Raw genomic sequence first — 22731 nt, 5'->3', positions numbered from 1 at the left:
AGGGCTGTTTCAAAGAGATCTTCTTTCAGCTTACACTCTGGGAAATCATGGGAGTTCATCAGCTTGACAGACAGACAAGCCTGCCTTCTCTTTCCAAGAAATACGAGAGCGACCTGTGGTCTGTTGAGATATACACGACAGTAAACAAGGGTATATAGCCTGAACCCCATCTCATGAAGTTGAGTTCTCAACTGAAGGAGAGGGCAAAGCAAAAAAGGGCTGGAGAAGAGAACAGAGTCAAGGCCATGGTATTCAAAAGGTCTTTCTAGACTCATCATTTTGTTATTAAAATCCACTTCTCTGACCTGTTTGAAGTAGGAAGATCTCTACTTTAAAGAGCTAGAAGTGAGCAGGTTTGGAAAATAGCATGCTGTGATTTCTGTTGCCTAAAATATTAGCTTGAGTCCATAGCACTGCTGTCACAGAATCAGAAAACAGGGTGCCCGGTTAACTCAATTGTTTACAACACAAATTCACATAGATCAGGATAAGTCTCATTCTTCAAAATGTAAACAACTCAGTGCAAGAAAGATGCTCATGTAGCACCCCTGAGAATCTTCCTCTATTCCATGTATATGGAATTTATGTGTTGTTTTTTTTTTTTTTTAAGGCTTGAGTTTGATGGGGTCAGCCGGGAGGAAGGCCCAATTACATAGCACAAATAAATTTCAGTAGGTCTAAGTGTAATTAGTACTAATAATGAATTTGATAGTATCACATCAGCTGTGAAATCTTAAGGTGTTTTATAAGTTCACGTTTGAGACCTTGTCTCTTATTCCTGCAATCCAACCAAACACAGAGTTTTCTCAGTTTATCAAGAAATAACTATTCTTAATTGAAATGATTTTGTTACAAAGAAAAAGTAAAAACAATAATTTGTTCTTAAAGTTTTGCATAACTCATTTTAATGTTTTCTGCTTGTAAAATTAGAAGTCAAGAAAGAACTTAGAAATGTATAAGAAATAAATTCATCAAATGCAAAATAATTAAAACATTAAAATCAAGTAGTGGGGGTGGGCATGTTGACTTACAAAGTGTACAAGAGATTTTTAGGGCTCTATTAATGATCTCCTTCTTTATATGTGCGCTAGTTTTCCAGGTTCTCTCATTCCGTATTTAATATCGATCAAGTTGTACACATTACTGTCATACAATTTTGTTACATATACTCCAATGAAATTATTTTAAAAAATCAAACTCCACAGATATCCTTTTCTCTCTCCCCAAATCACCCATAAGTATTTCCATTAGAACATTATTGTATAGGCTCAGTTATCTTCCCCTTTCTCTTTCTGGAAATCACACCAAAGAGACAGGAAACAAAAACAAGCAAACAAAATATACATTTCCTAAATAGAAAGTGCTCACTCTGTGATGCAGAACCAATGTCTCTTGTCGGCACTAGCTAGTTGGAAATCTGGAGGACCATGGTTTATCATTAGAATAAATTATCATGGCCTGGTGTGGTTGAGAAGCAATTGAGGCAAAACACTACACAGGTTCACTGAACCTAAAATCCCTGGTTCAGGGAAGTTCATCTCATATAATTATGATTAATAGAAATATCACTGGCAGAGCATTAATACAATAGTATATTTATTTAAAAAATAGTGGAAAAGAAGAGTAATAAATAGATAATGCTTTCCAGAAAATAATGATGTCACAAATCAGAGAAAAACTGTTAACAAATATTCTATCATAAATTAAAAAATAATATAATGCTGCAGTCACTTCTCCAATGGAAGAGTAGAAAGTACAAATGTAAGAAATCAGAAAAAAGATGACAAAAGACACAGTAGACTCTAAAACATAAGCTGGCAGAATTCAGGAAAATAGAAGAAAGCTATGACAGAAATAAAGATAAAATTGGAAAAAGAAAAAGGAGGATGGATGATACAAAAAAGAGAGAAAAGCACATAAAATACAGAAAGAAGAAAAACAGCAAAATGAAATGGAAACAAGGAAAGAATTAAAAAGAATTGACATAAAAACAGTAGCAATAGACAATAAGCAAAAGAGATACAACATACTTTTCCTTAAAATTTCAGAAGAAGAGGAAGAAGAAAGAGAAAGAGGAGGAAGAGAGAGAGAGAGAAGGAAAGACAGAGAAAGAACAGAAGAGTGGAATAAATAAATATTTTAAAGTACAATTCAGAAAAACTTAAATCTAACTATAAGAATGCAATATGTGCCATATCCTATAAACTGTACTCCCAAAAGTCAGTACTGACGCACAAACTTGTAAACATATTGGACATTAAAAGCAGAGGACAGGGCTGCCTGGGTGGCTCAGTCCGTTAAGCGTCTGCCTTCAGCTCAGGTCATGATCCCAGGGTCCTGGGATCCAGCCCTACATTGGGTGCCCTGCTCAGCGGGGAGCCTCCTTCTCCCTCTCCCTCTGCTGTCTCTGCTTGTGCATGCTCTCTTTCTCTCTGACAAATAAATAAAATCTTAAAAAAAAAAAAGGAAAAGCAGAGACTAAATCCTTTGGACAGGCAGGCAAAGAGATCAAGTATTTATGTATGAGAATAAGGAGGCTGCCCATGGACTTTGCCCCAGTGACATTGATTACAAGAAGACAGAGGAACAACACCTACAAGATGCTCGTGGGAAAGAGGTATGAGCCTGATATCCAATCAGACTCTCATTCCAGCACAAAGACTGTTTTGAACATGCAGTATCTGAGGAAATAGTCCTATGAATCCCATGGAAGTCTCCTCTAAAGGATGAACTTCAGCTGAACAAAGGATTACTGGAAACACGATGGCAGAATTGGTCTCATTTAATCTCAGACAAGGAAAATCTAACATTTTTTTTTTCTATGAGACTCACTTAAAAAAAGATATTCAGGAATGTTAAAACACTTATTTTTTTTTTACAGATAGGGAAATGTGTACCAACAAATACAAATATACAAACAGAAAAATGTAGAAGTTGCAGTCCTAATATTAGGCCAAAGGGCACTTCATAAGGATAAAGGGAATAATTCTCATTGCAGACATTCAGTTCTGTATATTTATGCACCAAATGTCAGTAGCAGGATCCATGAAACCAAAATTACAGGAGATGCAAGAAGACATACAAATGAACTAGCTGGAGTAAATGTTAATTCACTATTCTCAGACTGTCACAGCTGGAGTAAACAGTAAATAAAGATGCTGAAGACATTTAACATATTTAATGAAGTGACTTTTTATCATCTCTGTATCTATGCATTTGTCTAAATATCCGTCTATCCACCTCACAAACTCTACTGAGAAAATAGAAAATTCTACACTGAACATGAAACACATAGATGGTCTTTAAAGCCATTACAAAAGTTGCCTATGTATTAGTCCATAAAGTAATTGATCAAATTGAACTTTAAAAAAAAATACAAACATATGGAAATTCAATTCAAAACATAAACGGTGGGCGCCTGGGTGGCTTAGTCGGTTAAGCGTCTGCCTTCAGCTGAAGTCATGATCTCAGGGTCCTGAGATTGAGCCCCGTGTGGGGCTCCCAGATCAGTGAAGATTTTGCTTCTCCCTCTGCCCTTTCCCCCACTCGTGCTCCCTCTCTCTCTCTCTAGCAAAAATAAATTAATTAAATTAAATTTAAAAAAATAAACGGTTTGTATAAGTCTGTATGTAGGTAATCTGCTGTCTTCCTCTTCTCCCGACACCTGACACCTTTCTGCCTGCCTCTCCAACCTGCTAGGGCCACCACAGTCCTCCCCTCTATTCCTCATGACCTCAGGCAGGTTCTGCCTCAGGGTTTATGTCTTATTCTTTCCTTGGAATGTCCTATCCCCTAGCCATGTGACTTGCTTCAACATTTCAGTATGATTTTTATCAAATGCCATTTTGGTGAGGTCTTGCTTGGCTATTCTATCTAAAATTGGAAAATTTCAAATCATGCCTTACTTTTTCTTTAGAACTTCCTTTTTTTTAGCATACTTAGATGTAGGTACTAACATTCCTGTGTTATAAATATTGATTATTTTCTGTCTCTCCCACATAAACTTCACAGAAGTCAGGGATTGCTGTTGGCCCCATTCACTTTTGTATCCTGGCTTCCTAGAATAGTGGTTGGGAACTCAGCCAATGCTTGATGAGTGTTTCTGAAATGGATTTCTAAAAGAACAACCACTTGGAAAAAATGGTCAATTAAAGGTCACATTTAAGATATCAAGAAAAAAGGCAAAAACCTAGGAATAAACTAAATGAGTAATAAGACCTATATTAAATAAAAACACAGATAATAAAATTTGAAATGTTTACTGAAAAACACAAAGGAAGATTTGAACAAGTAGTTTTGAGAAACGGAATCATCATAAATACTTCAGTTCTCTGAAGGCAAAGGGATACACTTCATCCATTTCACAATAAAAGTGCTAATAGATTCATTTTTTAAAACCATATCATTCTGAAGTTTATATAGAAAAAAGTAACAACAGACTATATCCAGGAATAATATAAAAAATAAGAGTAATAAATATTGATAGCATTACCAGATGTTAAAATACAAAGCAGCAGTTATTTAAAGAGTTCTGTACATTTAATTCTGCTTATGAATTATTAAATCTTTTGAATTTTTCTTTGTGATTTTTGTACTTGATTTGAAAAGGTTTTTTTTTCCAAATTTATTATTTTTCCTCTAACATTTTGAGATTTCCTTTTTTACATTGGACAATTTATTTCTTGTGGAATTTATTTTAACATTAAGTACAAAAAGAAGATATGTGATTTTTTTTCCTCCAAAGACTTGCTAATTTCCCTGACACATTTATCAGTTCACATGTTGACATATGTGCTTTCTTTCCATATGTGAATTATACTGTATATTATATATGAGTACATTATGCATATAATATGTCATCTATAATATGACATTATATATATGACATATTACATGCATAATCACACAGAACTATATCTATAATATCTGTATCTATCCATCTATCTATGAGATTCTCTCTCTCTCTCTCTCTCTCCACGGGATTCAGCTGAGAAGCGTTTGTCTTTTGGATACATCTGCTTCATTGAGTTCACAGATACTACATTTTTTAATTTACTGTAGTTTCATAATAATTTTTAATATTTGATTATCTTTGGTTAGTCTTCCTTTTCTAAACTTTTGATCATTCTAAATGGTTTATTATTCAATTATAATATAAAATTATTGTATTAATACAAAATAATCCATTGGTATTTTGATGTGGAATTTTCAAAAACCTGAGGATGACATTGTGTAGTTGATGCTGTTCTGATATCCATCTTATATTCTAGAAGCATAGCATGTTTCTCTGTTTATTTGAGGCTCCTTTATCTCTCTCAGAAAGATATTTGTGCTTTTATTAAAGGGCCTACACATGTCTTACTAAGTTTATTCTTAGATGTTTTATGTTTATGTTGCTACTATGAGTTTACAGAGTCTTTGTTTCAAATGTATCTTAATTATTAATTTTGGCACCAGGATTTTAAGGTATTTGGGCTTGTATCAAAATTATCAATGATGGTTTAATTCCTTTTTATACTTCACATTTCTGTTTTATATCTTATTTATTGACCAAGAGATTAAGAAAAAAACATATAAATGATTACGATGTGACTTTTCCTCTGCTATCTCTGAATTTAGAGGAAATTGTGATGTTCCCATGTAGTTTGAGAGGTACTTTTATATCAAATGAATCCTGTTTCTAATCTGATCATTTTTTAAAGATTGGGATTAGGGTTTAAATTTTATCCAGTGGCTTTTCTATGATCTATTCATATGGCATGTGGTTTGCTTAATTGACTAACTGGTGTCGATTGACTGATAAAATATTATAGTTTGTGATACTAAATCACCTTCGCATTCTTATATAAACCTAGTTGAAGATGACAATTTTTAAATAAGACATTAAGCTTAATTAAATATCCAATTAAATATATGTTTAATTTAATGTTTATTTAATCATTCATCAATTATTTATTAACACTTACTGGAATTCCATATATATATCAATTAGCGAAATGGCCCTATATTGTTTATTATTGAATGATCTTAGTATAAAAATGTTTCTAGTTTCATATTATAATTAGAAAATCTTTAAATTTTAAATGTAATAGACAAATAGTAGTTAATAGATTCAAAATTTCAGAACAAAACTATTACCTAAAATAATCTATTACCTCACATCCTAGTGAAGACCATTCAATATCAAATTTCCATATAAACATTTTATCTTGTATATTATTGCCAATTTAAAATGTTATAGCTGCTAATTTTATGTTTTATCCCACATTTATCCAAAATTTAGTAACAATAAAGCCTGCAACAATTCTTTTAGAGTTCCACCAAATCCTTACATATCCATAAGACTTCTGGGAAATCGGGCGCCTGGGTGGCTCAGTCGGTTAAGCGTCTGCCTTCGGCTCAGGTCATGATCCCAGGGTCCTGGGATCAAGCCCTGCATCGGGCTCCCTGCTCGGCGGGAAGCCTGCTTCTCCCTCTCCCACTCTCCCTTCTTGTGTTCCCTCTCTCGCTGTGTCTCTCTCTGTCAAATAAACAAATAAAATCTTTAAAAAAAAAAAAAAGACTTCTGGGAAATCACCTTATCATTTAATAAATAGACTTAACACATGACTTTCCCTTGTACAGAATACTTAAAACTGTGAAAAGAATACAAACAATATTTCAAAATTAAATTTTGGACCTCCAGCCAAATGATGATAAATTGAAATAAAATTGAGGGTATATACATATCTTTCTTAATTAAAAAATATGTGTATATAAAGAAGAAATGAAAATTGTAACTCTTCACCCTCCCTTTTATGTTATTTATTTAAAAGTTGTATTTAGCTATGTATTTACACACACCTGATTGATATTTGGTGAGAAATGGCCATGGTGGGTGAATGTGATAGATTATCTAGAATAGAACAAACTCCAGTTAGTAGCCTACACATGCATTTATAGTTATTGTTCTGGGAAAGTTGCCAAATGGGGCATTTTGCTTAGTAACTTTGGAGAAAGTGATTTCTTGTATCTACCAACAGGCAAAATATGGGGCTTCCTAAAATCATAAAGAGCAGAAAGGTAGAATTTTTTTTTAAAGATTTTATTTATTTGAGAGAGAAAGCGAGGAGGAGCAAGATGGGGAATGAGAGGGACTGGCAGACTCTCTGCTGGGTGCAAGCATGACCTGGGGCTTCATCCCAGGACCCTGACATCATGACCTGAGCTGAAACCAAGAGTCAGACATTCAACCAACTGAGTCACCCAGATGCCCCAGAAAGGTAAAATTTTTATTTCACTGTTTCAGGAAACAAAAAATGACCTCCCTTTAGTAGAATATCTTTATGCTCTAAATAAAACTTAAGTTTTTCACACCAATGGGACCACTAAATAAAAGATAGCTCTTTGTCTTTTATCTTGTTTGGTTTCATTAAGCACTTACACCTGTAAGATATGAAGAGTTTCAGGATAGAATAAACAAAAAAAATATATTTCAAGTAAAATCACTTGACTTTTCCCTTAAAATAATTTGTAGAATACTAGTATATGCATTTTTTTATTTATGGAAACCATCAGTTTGATCTCTGTATTTATGGGTCTGTCTGCTCTTTGTTGTGTTTTTTAGGTTCCACATATAAGTGAAATCACTTGGTATGTGTCTTTCCCTGCCTTATTTCACTAAGCATAATATGCTCTAGGTCCATTCACGTTGTCACAAATGGCAAGCTTTCATTATTTCTTATGGCTGAGTAATATTCTAAAGTGTATATATATATATGTATATATATATGCCACATCTTTATCCATTTACTTACTGATGAACACTTGGGTTGCTTCCATAGTTTGGTAATTGTAAACAATGCTGCAATAAACATAGGGGTGCATATATCTTCTTGAATAAGTATTTTCAGCAATTGGAAGTTGAAGTTTTAAAATATTATTTAAGATTCTATGAAAACTATTTTTCACATGAGGCATATTAAGCAAACAACACATTTATAAGTTTGCTCATTTATATTTTGTATAAATATTTGATTTAGTAGTCATTATAGGGAAAGTATTTTTCATAGGGTACATACATATTGTTTTGTAGCCATGCTGGCAATTTTACATGATTTAATCTAATATACATGTTGATTGTATATTTTTCTTCATTATTTGAATAAGCTATTTTCTATATGTGTGTATTTCTAGTTAATAAATTTTCTTCAATCTGTATAAGCCATTAATTCAACAAATATAAACTGAAATAAATGAAATAAAGCTTTTAAGATGACAAATCACTATACAATTGTACTTTAGACAAAATCATGTAATTTTCAAGTGATAAGAAAAATTATTTTTAAAAACAATAGATAATACTCAGCTTTCCTGGATCATACAGCTTTGCCTTTTTTTCTAAGTAGAGTAAGACAAAAAGGATAATAAAAAGAATTTGAGCAAAAAAAGTAAAGAAATAAGTGAAAGAAGACTGGAACAGAAAGAAGAAGTTGTGAGTAGAAAAAAAAAGGAAAAATGCATTTTTACCAAAAGGCTCAGAAATATTATTGGACATATTTCTGCCTCAATATTACATAGATTATCTGAGATTAAATGAGAATCAGGAAATAACGCAATATCATATTTCCTGTGTTTACAAAGATGTGCCAATGGAAAGACTGACTGTGAAAAAGTTCTTTTCTAAACAATAGTTAAACCAAAACTACCTCTGAAATTGCCAAAGAATATTTGAAAGCATAGGACTTCTATTTAAATTTAATATTTTATCTCAACATTGGGATGCTATTTTCCTCTCAAAGAATACCTGTTTGTTCAGTACAGCAATAAAATATAAGGATAAATATCATGACAATATTTTTAGAAGATTCTAAAACCCCTAAATTCAGTCTGAAGAGTCTATATCCAGGGGTGTTGTGGTTCCATCTTCTATTTTATTTTTGTTTCCTTGGAATCCTATAATTATATTTGGTAGTAACTTGAGGCAGAGTTAATCCCAAACAGTTTTTTGTTTGTTTGTTTTTTGGCAATGATAAAGGTATGATTTGTAGATGTGCCCTTGTCCCTTGTGTGGTCATTATTACCAAACACATTATTCTTTCTTTTTCTAAGGAATTAAGACTCTTTCTGGTTTTTCCAGTCATTATGCTAGAGAGCCCTCAAAGTTCAAAAGGGGTTCACAACCCAGTGGGTTAGATGGAGATCTTCTTAGATGGAAACTCCTAGAGAAATGTAGAGCATAAGGCATCATGACCAGGTAGAGAGACCCTCCAAGCTACCATATTAGATGTCACTGTAATTTAATGAGCCAGAGGTCAAAGGTCTTAACTTCCTTGACCAACTATTGCTTGTGTTGCAAATACCCTTCAGTGAACCTTTAGGATCTTCTTAACTTTCTAGTCAATAAGTATTACCTATTCTTAATACCTTTTAAATATTATTGTTAACCAAGCAGCTGTTGGGTCCTGAGGATATAATAGTAAACAAAAAGATATAGTTTCTGACCTCATGGAAGAGAAAGAGAAAATAATTATCCATAATTTGGCATAAATGAGATCAAATTTATACATCTTCAATCCATTTTTAACTACTACATCCTAGTTAGTGTGTTTAATTTCATCATAAAGGAATACTTTGGCCCAGACTCTCAATTGATCTTTTGGTGTTGAGACCATAGTCATGTAAATTAAGCCTCCCCACCTCTTTTTTCTAGGTAACATTAGTTTAGTAGCATATGCTAAGCAACACTCAATATATTGATTTATGTTAGCTTTTTAAAATCTTCGCTGTAGTTCTATGAAGCAAGTTATGTCCACTTGAAGATGAGGAAACTGAGGCATTGAGTGGCACACTGACTTGTCCAAGGCCACAGAGCAGGCCACATACATCTAGGTGAAAGGCAAGGAATGAAACAGCTTCTCTCCGTCACAAATAGGTGGTACAATCAGTTGAATTGATTCGGAAAATATCATGAGACAGGATTATAGTTATTTTATTGTTTATAAGAGTAAAAACTTGGAATAACCCAAATCTCCAAAAATAGAGATAGTAAATGAAAATATAGTCTAAATATAAAATGAAATAGTATATAGCTATTAAGAATAATTAAATAGACTTATGCTTAATAATATGGAAAGAAGCCACATGATATATGGTGTGGAGAAGAAAAAAACAGATTACAGAACAACAAGTAGAATGTTAAAATTGTGTAAAATTGCATATGTGTAGATGCAGAGAGGAATGCCTGAAAATGTGTTTACTAAGAATGATTACTTGGAGATGTTAAGATCTCATCTAAGCTTCACATTTTCATTTGTACATTTGTGTAATATGTGAGCTTATTTTTATTCTAATCATGCATCAATTTTATAAAATCATAACTATATAATAAATAACACAGAGAAGTATATCTGGTCCTGGCTTTGCTTCTAGCTACTGGTGTGACCTTGGGTAAGTCTCTTGAATTATTTCTATCTTAGGTGTATCAAGTTAGCTTTAAAAATAAGCTTGATAGTTTTATTTTCTAGTGACTATGATTTATTCATTCAGAAGGCACTTGGTTACTTACCTATATGTTTAGAGTGGGACTGGACCTGCAGCATGGACTGACCTAGAAAACTAAGGAATAGAACCAAAGATGTGTCTCAAAACAACTTTGCCTCTCTTCTACTCTTTCTCCTTTTTCTTCTCTTTAAACTGATATGTTGACAGTGAACCTTGGATAGACAGATAAATAGAATTAAACCATGGTGGCCAAAGGATAGGAACTTCCTTGTGGTCAGAACCCCACATCTGGTGACCTTGTGGTAGAGCACAGGGATGGAGGGTAAGTTTGAGGGATGGGACTAGGAAGAACTGCCTAATCAGACCTGGTCTATCCACACACATAGGACCAACTTTGGCCAGAAATCTTTACAGTTGTTTGGATAGTAAAGTGGCTAAATGAGAAGAGGCTTCAGTGAGTTAGATAAAGGAAGTTCTCGATACCCAGAGATATGTCAGGAAAAAGCTATTAGATATGATAACCAAATGTAATTTCCTTGAATGTTCTATGGGATTCAGAAGTACTACCAAACTACGCTACCAAATCTTAAAAAAAAAAAAAAAAAAAAAGTCCCAGTCTTAGTATCATCCATTCATTAATTTATTTAGTCATCAAACACTTATTAAACACCCACTTGTCAGGCACTGTACTAATTGCAAAAATAAATAAGTTCTAGACCTCAGAGTTGGTGGTAAAATAAGAATGATCTATTAATATACAGATACTGCAATACAATGTAATACATACAAAGATGGTAATCAAAGAATGCTACAGTAGCCCATCTTAAAGTCCTAATAAGAGCAGAAAATAAAGTCCTTTGTCTTAATAAAGATTAAATAATCTTCCAAAGTATTAGGAAGATTTACAGATCCCTGTAGGATAGAGGTTTTTCCTATGCATTTCTGTTTACTAGAGAGGTTTTATAATCTATAATCAGATTCCAGCCAGTTGCATTAGGTCTAACTCATTACTCACTTTTTCAAAAATCCCACACAATTCCCTAAATCCCAGGTAAAGACCCACAGTTGAAAGTTAAAAAAATCCTCAGTTCTCCCCAGATATAAACACACAATGGGACCTGGAAGAAAAATTCCCTCTGGCCCCTGTGGTTTAGTGGCTCATGTTCCCACCTGTGTCAGTTTCCCAGGCCTGCCATAGCAAATTACCACGAACTAGGTGGCTTGAAACAACAGAAATTTATTCTTCACAGTTCTGGAGGCCAGATGTCTGAAATCAAGGAGTTGGCAGGGCTGTACTCCCTCCAGAGGCTATAGGGGACATTCCATTCCCCTATTCCAAACATTTTTGCAGAAACCAGAGTTTAGTTGATACCTTTAAGCACATCCATTAGAGCTCTAAAATAATCTTATATGCAACTATTATTCACTGTTTATAATTAACACCTTTCTAATTCACTGACAAACACCACTAAATGTATGACAATCCAAACCTGACAGTAACTACAATTTTAAATATATATTGACTGAGAACTGTTATACATTATTTCTCATTGCACTCTCTGAAAACTAATTAAGATTTAGCAGCATCTCATAATATTAGGTTATGTGCAGTCACATATAGACTTTAAATTTGCTCAAGCATTTCTTAGAAACAAGAAGATATAATCACATCAAGGAGCTATTTCTTTTTTTGATATATTTTTATTTTATTTTATTATGTTATGGTTTGTGTGTGTGCTAGGTATATTTATTTATTTATTTATTTATTTATTTATTTATAATTTTATTGTTATGTTAATCACCATACATGACATCATTAGTTTTTGATGTAGTGTTCCATGATTCATTGTTTGCATATAACACCCAGTGCTCCCTTCAGTACGTGCCTTCTTTAATACCCATCACCAGGCTAACCCATCCCCCCACCCACCTCCCTTCTAGAACCCTCAGTTTGTTTCTCAGAGTCCATAGTCTCTCGTGGTTCATCAAGGAGTTATTTCAATATGATATTAACAATTAAAGTCATAGCTGAATTTAGTTTGACTACTGTTTAAGTTACCCAGTGGGTAGCAGCAATGGACTGTAGAATCCATAATATTTTTAGGCCACATTCTTGGCTTGTATAGCCATTCTCATTTGTTAATATAGAACTGTTATGCTTCATTTAACTTTTCTAAAAGAGATAATGCTTTGATCTATTGGAAACCCAATTACAGTTAATCTATTATTATTATTTTTTTGTAATGGAGAAACTACCTCTCTCCAAGGAGATTCTAAAATGATTTATAGTATTGAAAAATGTTTAAGAAGGAGAATCATTATTTATTTTAACAGAAAAAAAATAAATAGGAGCCTATAGATACAGAAGACCTGGGATAATACTATTACTATAGAGGAGCTATACTCAGTTTTAAGCTTCTTGGGGAAAGAACAACCATCAGTTTATAACAGTGATATGTGGTAGCTACTGCTTTTTGTCAGCCTTTCTTCTTTTTGAAGACCCTGTCCTTTGCTCACATATGACCTAGTTTTGGCTCATCACAGCATTCCATCTCTCTAATAACAATGGATGGGTCCAAAAATGGGCATGTGACCCAAGTAAAGCAAATCAGAATTCATCTTTGGAATTGTTACACTGACATTAGGAAATGGAAGTTCTTGCTCTCACTCTCTCTCTCTCTCTTTCTTTCCCCATCAGGTTGTTAAATTGGGACTTCCAGAAGCATAATCCACAGATACCTAGGGACAGTTGTTTTCTTTAGGAGGGTGTTATATGAACAGGTAAAGACAGGCCAAGATTTAAAAAGAGGGTGGGGGAGACAGAAAATACTAGAGGAGAAGTACTACATTTTAAGTCCCTTTTAGAAAGGTTCTTGGGGCTAGTCTATGGATTTTGCCTCAGCATCCTCCTTATTAGAACAAACAAATTCCCATTTGAGATAAAGTTAGCCTGGATCTGACATTTATCACTTGCAAACAAAAAAGTCCCAGCAAATATCATTCCATTGTTCTAATTTCCAATAAGGAGTTTGTTCCATTTCATCCGAGGAGACACAACGCCCTCCACCCTTCCACCATCCCCAGCATTGAATGTTAGGAGATGAGATTTTTTTTTCAGGAGAATCCTTCCTGGCAGGAGGGCAGGAGGAGAATTGTCAAGGAAACACTACACAAGTTGTCCCACTGTAGTTTTGCATCTATAAAGATACTTTGTTTAAATAAGGAGATAGTTAAAGTCTCCTTTTATATTTCTTGCAAAACTATAGTAGGACTTGTCCAATGTTTCCTCAAAGATTTTTTTCTTTTCTTTTTTTTTTCAGTAAAGATCACCAAAATGAAGATATATCAGCTAAGACTTAAAATTAAAAAGCAACAAGCTGTGTTGCTTCCTGAAAAGACATTTTAAAACAGTCATTGAGGGGCACCTGCGTGGCTCAGTCGGTTGAGTATCCGACTCTTGGCAACACTGATTTTTGTCAATGTAAATCTGTTCCTTTGCAGAAGAACATCAATCACAAAATATTGGTTTACTTTTAGGAAAAATATCTACTAAACTGCATTGTTTTTTCCTCACCTGAGTAAAACAGGTTATTACCAACAAGTATTGACTGTGGACAAACATAAGTGAAGGTTCCCATTAAGAACAGCTTGGAGGCGCCTGGGTGGCACAGTTGGTTAGGCATCTGAGTCTTAGTTTCCGCGCAAGTCATGATCTCAGGATCATGACATAGAGCCCTGGGTAGAGCTCAGCACGGAGTCTGCTTGAGTTTCTCTCCCTCTGCCCCTCCTCCCAACACTCTCTTTCTCTCACTCTCTCAAATAAAATCTTTTAAGATTTTATTTATTTATTTATTTGACAGAGAGAGACACAACGAGAGAGGGAACACAAGCAGGGGGAGTGGGAGAGGGAGAAGCAGGCTTCCCGCCGAGCAGGGAGCCCGATGCGGGGCTCGATCCCATCATGACCTGAGCTGAAGGCAGACGCTTAACGACTGAGTCACCCAGGCGCTCCAACAGACGCCTTTTAAACAGATGCACAAATGAGATTTTGTTCACTTTGTGGCCCTAAATGTGTGAAAAACATTGCTGATATTGTCATAAATACGATTTCACAGCCATGCTTCCATTTTGTTCTTTAAATTGGAATCCTGCAGCGCACTTGTGTGGCTCAGTTGGTTAAGGTTCTGCTTTAGGCTCAGGTCATGATCCCAGGGTCCTACTCAGCGGGGAGCCTTCTTCTCCCTCTCCCTCTGCTTGCCAATCCTCCTCCTTGTGCTCTCTCTCCCTGTCAAATAACTAAATAAAATCTTAAAAAGCAAATAAATAAGTAGCCATCCTGCCTTACTAAGAAGTGGTTCCAAGGGTTGCCTTCAGAGAAGGCCATATTTACAAAATTGTGTTTGTATTTATGTAAACTCGCCTACAGATATTTAGTTAATATTGCAGTGTTTCCTGCCTTAAACTGTGCACAGTTTGGGGCCTAAAATTCCTGAGTGTAATCCCTGAGGAATGTGAGACTGAATAGAGCAACACTGATAGACACATGAGGAAAACAGCTCGAAAAAAATCCTTCAAAGGGTATTTATTACATCATTCAACACTATAATAATCTATATTAAGATCCCACTGAAGCCTGAAGACACACAATAGAAAAAAAAATTATAAAATTTGTTTCCCAAATGAATTACTTTAGAAAATATTGTCATTTTGGTAGGGTTTAGGAAATTTCTAAAATTCTCTGTATGCTCAGAATATAAAACTACATTAGATAATTATATTAGTTACATATGTGAATGTCAGCTATAGAATAATGAGGTATGTTTGAGAAGTAAGCTAATAGAATAAATCTTATTAATTTATACAAATGTATCTAGTCAAGTGCCAATGTTGAATGTTACTCTTATTAATACTCCCTATCATTTAGGCTTATAAATATAGGTTGGATTATTTTCCAGTAAAGATATTATTAGTTCAGGAAGTTCCAAATTATCATGAGAATCACATTTTTATTGCATTCATGAAAAAAAAAAGTCCTGGTCTTTGCATCATTACTGACACATATCTGGCATACATATTGGCGGCTGACACATTATCATCAAAACTGTGACTAAATTGATTACTAGTATTTCTGTTCCCCTAGGGCCATGGACTCCTCATTGAATGCTAAAAGAATATAAAATACTATTCTGGTCATTCCTTAAAATGCTTGGTTATGAGAAAAATTGAAGCTTAACCACCATGCATTTTTTTACCCTAAAATAAATTTTTTTCCTGAGTGATTAAATAGCATATGTTGGCAGAGTTAGTTCCCCTTATTAAAATATTTCATGTCAAGGCCATCAAACACAAATTATTTGTTAGTAAAATTAAGTTATCTTACTCTTCAAAAAATGACAGTATGATGTTACTCAGATTTTCTTATGGAAATACGTGTCATTACATCTCACCAGAACACAGAAAAGACTTTTCTGTGGTTTATATTTGACCAGAAAAATCAAGGTTTCTTTCCCCTCTGTTAGAAAATAGCCATATTAATAAGACCTTAAAATTACAGTCTCAAATGGGCACCATATGGACATTTAAATTATGGCATCTATTTTGTTTGGGTGCTTAACAGAGTGCTATATCATAAGTACAGTGCTTTTACTAAACTATGTAGGCAATCAATGACCAGTGTTATTTGTATGTAGAATTTTTCATTTAGGTAAAATAATTTGGTGATTTATGTTCCAGTTTGTACTTGATACAGATTTTGACTGCATGCTATTTTTTCATGGTCATTTTGTCATACCTTAATATAAATTGTTTGGAATCAGTTGTCATAAAGTTTATAAGAACTGATTTTTATCTAACACAGTTTCTATCCAAGGCATAAATTAGCAATTAGTTTTAAGTTGTCTGATCAAAAAGACAACAGCCCCTAAAGCTCCCCCTTGAAAGTTTTTCAAAATTACAATGCAATTTATGTTGTAATGCAAAAGGCCTGGAAAAAATATTCATGACAGTTTCTTACTTCAGTGCATCATCATTATCATGTTGGACTCAACTGTTTTGGTGGATAACATTTTCAAGATAACTTTAAAATTCAATATGTTTTCAGTAAAATCTTTTTTACCTAGTGATTATTGAATGCTTTCTGATAAAAATTGAGTCTTTGACTAAGAGACGTAAGTTTCCCTACTTTTCTCTCTCTCTCTAGGGAACTACTGATATCTATCAAATAGAACAATAAAGAAAAAGCTAGGAATGAGTTAAGCATAAAATTTCACCTTAGGAGCTGAAAACAAGGCAGGGAAGTTAAGAATTTGCATAAATTACATGCAATAACACAGTGGGAATAATGGGGTGTGAGTAGAGGAACAGGGGAGAAACCCATTAAGCAACCCCAAAACAAGCAAATTAAAAAAAAATAATAATAGTGTCAGCCTCTTGCCGATCAATTAGAAAATGGGAATTGAGCCAATGTTTGAGAGGGAAGAATAGTACTATAATTTCTTTTGAAAGCAATGGCAACGGGCCATTTATCATGTTGGTTTTACCTTGGGTTAGTTCCCAGCCTGGACAATTAATAAAATATTCTTATTACAGCACTAGCAACTTTATCTTGCCATTATTAACAAAGTGTCACTAACAACTATGTGCACAGATCTGATACATAGTATAAGTTCAAATGAAGTGAAAACACAATCAATAAAGAAATTCAATATAAAGAAACAAATCAGCAAAGGAGAACAATATCTGCTTTTTCTTGGGGTAAACATGTTGAGTAGAAGCACAAATAAACTTGAATAATTTCATGATAAGGCTCATGTTTACACTGAAATATCTAGGTGATATCTGAGTATCTGAATGAGTCAGGTCCATATACATTAGTCCTCATTAACACCCAGGTAAAATAACCTTGCATAAATGTGTTTCCTTTTTAATAATAACAAAATGTATAGTGCGTCCTATCGTTTCCCAATAACATTTCTAAATTAGGACCTGTATTTGATAATTCTCTCTACTTCTCTAAGTATTTTGAAGAGCAACTGACCACAAATACATTAGAGCTTTTCTATGGTGTTATCCCAGTTTATTTATTTATCCCCAAAATAGTTTTTATGAATAGAAACATTGTCATTTAAAAACAATGTATTGGGGCGCCTGGGGGGTTCAGTCATTAAGCGTCTGCCTTCTGCACAGGTCATGATCCCAACGTCCTGGGATCGAGCCCCACATTGGGCTCCTTGCTCGGCGGGAAGCCTGCTTCTCCCTCTCCCACTCCCCCTACTCGTGTTCCTGCTCTCGCTCTTTCTTTCCATCAAATAAATAAATAAAATCTTAAAAAAAAATAAATTAAAAAAATAAAAACAATGCATTTTATAATAAAATTCGGGTAATTAAATGACTTCACGTATTATTTGATGCAACAAATTTTCTTTTTTTTTTTTTTTTTAAAGTATTGTAGCTGTTTATTTCTGAAAATTCTTATTTCTGAAAATACAATGTTAACCACAACTGGGTCAGGTTAATGTCTCAGAATCAGGATCCTATCCAAGTACAATAAATCACTATCATTATTTTAATCACACTACATAAACATTAGAGAAATGTTGAAAATTCAATCACTGTCTTTCAGAGTTCTTTCAGTTACCAAAAATAAATAAATACACTGAATGGAGTCTAAACAATATGATTGAAAAATCCTGATAAAGACACATTTATTCTCATTATCTTAAATCTTACAGTTTTCATATAGCATGATAGTTCACCAAAAACTAAAGATTTGGTGAGTATGTTGAATTTTAGTGAAAATCTAATATCTTTTCTATATTATTTTATGTTAGAAAAAAATACCTTAAAATGTTAACTTTACAAGTAAAATCTTTTGTTGCTTTTTTTTTCTAATGGAAAATTAAGATACATTCTCCTGTTACCCATGTAATTTTTATAATGGTGGAAAAGATGTTTTGTTTGATTACCAAACTTACCACTTATATGAATGTGCATACATGGTATGAAAATGAGAATACAAAATTTTGAGTATTTTAGTTTATTAACATGACAGATTAGACTATTCTTTGGAGATTCAGTTTTATCAAAAGGACAAGAAACATGTACACATCCCTATATACAGAATATACTAGAAAGGCAACAATTAACCACTAAAGTGTAGCCCCATTATTTAATGATTTGGTAAATTGTGTATCCATTAAGATAGCTTAGAGAGTACAGTAGTTGCTCAAGTGGTATGTCTTACTTATATACCAACATGGCACTATCATTTCAAAGTAAATTTTTAAAAATAAAAGTTATTTAAAAATCTGTAGTTCATACCAAGGGTTTGAAGAAAGGCTGCCAGTTTTCTAAAACTAGCCTCTCTCCCTACTTTATTCTGGTAATTTTAATATCATGTGTTTAAAACAGCCTAAGTAAAATAAATCAGAGAGGACAAATACCATATGATTTCACTTATATGTGTAATCTAAAAAACAAAACAGATGAACAAACAAACAAAACCACAGAAACAGACTCATAAATACAGAGAGTAAGCTGGTGGTTGCTGGAGGGGAAGGGGAGTGTGGGTGGAGGGTGAGTGAAATATGTGAAGGGGATTAAGAGGAACAAACTTCCAGTTATAAAATAAATAAGTAATGGAGATGAAAAATATAGTATAGGGAATATAGTTAAGGATATTGTAATAACATTGTATGGTGACAGATGGTGAGCATTGTGTAATGTATAAAATTGTCCGATCACTGTGTTGTACACCTGAAACTAATATAACATCGTATGTCAAGTATACTTCAATTAAAAAAAAAAAAGACTAATGAGACTTTGCAAGAAAGTAACACTCTTGCTAATGTACAATGATAGTAAACCCCTAGAATAGTTGAGGGTGGTTTTTTTTGGCTCTACTCCATTATTTTGTATGATTATTTTATGCATGGTTTATTTTAACCAGAGGTTTTTCATTGTTACTGGAGTTGTTTGGAATCATGAAAACACCTTTGATGATTTAAATAGGTAAATTCCTATATACCATTTGACTAACAGTAGTTCTTTTCAGCAATTGTGTGATGAAACAAAGGACATTTCCTCTATTTACAAAAGCTATGTTTTAATCCACAGATTGTTGTTGCCTTCCAAGATATTAGGTACAAATATTCAGTTTATCCTCATAAAATATTCCCACTGAAATTAGGTGGAGTTCTGATTGGTTTAAAGCTGAAGAGCATGGCTCACTGTAATACAGGCAGTTGAAAAATTATGTGAAATAATTGAAATTGGAATGGGACACACCCATAATGCTCACTAGAAAACAATATAATTAAAACCACACTGATATATTATATGACCTTGACCTAAATGGAATCAGTCTTGGATGATGCAGCAAGGCCTGTTTATCTTTGCTTTTTAATATTTTTGTTCATCTTTTTTCAGTACTGAGAAGAAAAGCAAATGGCTTATTTTTGTTGGATAACACCCAAACATCTGTATGTGGGTTTCTATTCTCCTTAATCATCCAGCTAAAGCATAGGTCACTTCCTTATTATGTATGTGGAACTCTGTATACAGACTCTACAAAGTGGGGCAGAACCTCACTGAATTTGGAGTATGGGCATATTACTTAATAAAAAATGTCATTTCCAAATTTTGTATATTTGAGTTTAAACTATTTTCCCATAATTTCTAACATTTAATGATTGTGTTTTAATCTAAAATATGCATTTTGTACCTGATATTAATACAGATAATTCAACTCTCTTATTAAATATTTCCCTACCTTCTCATTCCATGTGACCCACCCTCAGGACTAGAGGTGCTTCCCCTCTAGAGTATGATCTGCCCTCAGAGGGTGGATGTAGTGAAGAGGGACTGCAAGGTCTCTGGAAGTGGGTCTGGCACGTGTACTGGAGTCCCTGGTTCCTGGAGCACGGTTCAGAAACAGTGACAGGAGCTATAGCCTCTGGATCAGCAGGTTTCCTTGGTCTATCAGTTTTCTCATTCAACATGAAGAGGTACCTGGAGGAGGACCAGAAGAGATGCCTCTAAGATATGGAGGCCCAGTGTAGGGGCACTAATACCGGGAATATAGATATTTAGGAAATGAGTTTCAGACAAAGATGGCAAGCCATCTTTGCCATGCTGGCCCTTTAGAGCTTGAGTGGAGGCAGCTCTATCAAGAGGTAGGGTGAGCTGCAGGTTGTGCACTCAGCAGGGACCTAAAGTGAGCAGGACTGGACACTTGTATTTTATAAGTTGGACTCCTTACACTTTATATATTCTTTGTGTTTATTCTCTGAGGCATTTGTTCTCCTTTGTATTTAGCAATATGTTGTGTATTTTCAGCCTATGGTTGCTTTGCTATAGAGAATGATTATCTATACTTGGTTCATTTAGAGCCTTTTGAGGAGATACCACCTACAAATGTAAGCAAACCATAAGAGGAATTATCAAAGGGAGGAGGAAGTTTAGGAGAAAAAAATTGTAACTAAAGAAAGCAAGGCTCAGATGACTCAAACTCTGTACAAAGGTAACCTTGAAAATCTTGAGTTTTATTTAATTAAAAGAGACAATTTCACTTCTCTCACTTAACTTTTATTTTTTCTTATCACTTAATTAGTCTGTCTAAATTAGTGATGCAGCATATGATTTCCTAGCTCAAAAGCTACGCATGACTCCCTATTACCCACTATCTCATATCTAAACTTTTATTCACTCATTTAACATTCATTGATCATCTACTATGTATCAAGCACTATGTACTAGGCATGGGGTATATAAAGACAAACAGAACAAACATGGTCTTAACCTCACACAGAATGGAGGAGAGATGGTAGTCAAACCCTAAAGGAAGAGAATAGGGCATGGAGGGGAAAGCAGTGAAGGAAAGGGACTACTTCAGACTGAGGGGTCACAGAATATTACATTGAAGTACCTAAGAAGAGAAGGACTCAGACATTCACAAAGGAAGAAAAAGAGTGTTCCAGCAAGGGGTGACAGCATGTGCAAAGGCCCTGAGGTGGCAATATTTGCCTTTCACTGAATTGAAAGAAGGGCAGTGTACCCACAGTGTAGCAAAGAAGAGAGAAATGATGTTGGAACATTAAACAGGAACTACATGAAGCAGCAATATTCAGAAGTTTGATTTGTTTTTCCTTACAAAAGATTGCCATTGAAGAATTTTACAGAAGGCACTGGCATAATTGATTTTATGTTTTACAAAACTTATTTTGGCTGCTTTGTGAAGAGTGAATTGGAATGGATCAAGAGTTGGTCCTAGGGCTCCTGGGTGGCTCAGTCGGTTAAGCGACTGCCTTCGGCTCAGGTCATGATCCCGGGGTCCTGGGATCGAGTCCCGCATCGGGCTCCCTGTTCTGCGGGGAGCCTGCTTCTCCCTCTCCCACTCCCCCTGCTTGTGTTCCCTCTCTCGCTGTGTCTCTCTCTGTCAAATAAATGAAAAATCTTTAAAAAAAAAAAAAAAAAGGGCGCCTGGGTGGCTCAGTCGTTAAGCGTCTGCCTTCGGCTTGGATCATGATCCCAGGGTCCTGGGATCGAGTCCCACATCGGGCTCCCTGCTCAGCAGGAAGCCTGCTTCTCCCTCTTCCACTCCCCCTGCTTGTGTTCCTGCTCTCGCTATATCTCTCTCTGTTAAATAAATAAATAAAATCTTAAAAAAAAAAAAAAGAGTTGGTCCTAAGATACTATGAGAGGCAGCAGTAGTCCAAGTGAGGAGTCGTAGGGTTTAGTTTTTGTTCACAGTATAAATAGTGTTGGACAAACTTGAGACATATTCTGGTGGCAGAATCTGACCAGTTAGGTGAAATTTCTCCAGCAAGTCAGTTTCATAGGTGCAAACCTGGAAAAAGTGAATGGGATTTTGCTGGAAAGATGGCAAGGGCAATGAAAATATTTACTGGACAATGGTTATAAAATGGACTATGGAATCTAAGTTGGAAAAGAAGAGCTGATAAGAGAGGAGATTAATGGATGAAAGAAGTATTGGGCGCCTGGGTGGCTCAGATGGTTAAGCGTCTGCCTTCGGCTCAGGTCATGATCCCAGGGTCCTGGGGTCGAGTCCCACATGGGGCTCCCGGCTCAGCGGGGAGCCTGCTTCTCCCTCTGACCCTCTCCCCTCTCATGCTGTTTCTCTCTCGCTCGCTCTCTAAAAAATAAATAAATAAAATCTTTAAAAAAAAAAAAAAAGAAAGAAGTATGATAAAATGAATAGATTTGAAATTGGAAATTTATACAGTAAGAATT

The sequence above is a fragment of the Mirounga leonina genome, unplaced genomic scaffold (genome assembly GCF_011800145.1).
Source record: "Mirounga leonina isolate KUSES-001 unplaced genomic scaffold, KU_Mleo_1.0 Mir_53, whole genome shotgun sequence".
Taxonomy (NCBI): domain Eukaryota; kingdom Metazoa; phylum Chordata; class Mammalia; order Carnivora; family Phocidae; genus Mirounga; species Mirounga leonina.
Note: the sequence above shows the minus strand (reverse complement) of the source record.